The sequence below is a fragment of the Primulina eburnea genome, chromosome 10, assembly GCF_022965805.1.
Source record: "Primulina eburnea isolate SZY01 chromosome 10, ASM2296580v1, whole genome shotgun sequence".
Taxonomy (NCBI): Eukaryota; Viridiplantae; Streptophyta; class Magnoliopsida; order Lamiales; family Gesneriaceae; genus Primulina; species Primulina eburnea.
In genome coordinates this window covers 37,562,596-37,563,495 of record NC_133110.1, presented here as the reverse complement: position 1 = coordinate 37,563,495, position 900 = coordinate 37,562,596, and positions in this window count along the sequence as shown.

Genomic DNA, 900 nt, shown 5'->3' with positions numbered 1-900 from the left:
GTGGTGAGCATGTGTACATACGTCTAAGCAATGCAAGTTAAGTATTTTAAATTCTTTTAGTATGTGTAGCAACGGCCCCAATCGAAGTCCAACGAATCCCTCAACGCCAAGTAAGTATGTTGACGTGCAAGAAAATATTTTCAAGTTTTTGAAGTATGCTAAATGTCTTGTGACCAATGTATGTATGGGGTTGGAAAGCGTTAAATCATGAACGGGGACCAACCAACCCCGTTAAATTATGAACGGGTTTAGATCAGGATTGGAAAGCGTTAAATTATGAACGGGGACCAATCCGCTCGTTAAATTATGAATAGGGATATCATTTATGTGGCAGTGGATACGTCCCTGTTATCCCAGTATTGTAGTTTAGTCTGATCAGGCGATTATGTTATGGGTCATTTGCATTGAAACATATCTCTACGCAAAATGATGAAGCTATGCATGTTCAAGTATGATTAAGTATGCAAGCATGTTTAAGAAAAGTTTATGTTGATGGCACATCTAAGTATGTATGTACGTATGCTCAAGTTTAGTGCAAGTTCAAGTTTCAAGTATGTATGTCCTATTTTAAAGTTGTATGTGATCTTATTATGTATTATTCGTTATTTCCAGTTTATACGTGTTAAGTCTTTAGACTCACTAGATTTGATCGATGCAAGTGAGGATGTTTATGAGGAGGCTGGAGGTGGGGACCAAGGAGCAGGCTTGGACTGAGTGGGAGGCTAAACCCGAGGACCGTCCATGTTTTGAAATTTTTATGAAATGATCAATTACTCTGATTTTATGTCTTGATTTATGATGTTTTGAACAAGTATTTTCTTTAGCAAACTTTGCATCTGATCACAATTTGAAAGGGTATGTTATATTTAAGAAATTTTTTTACTTTTTCCGCAAATTTTA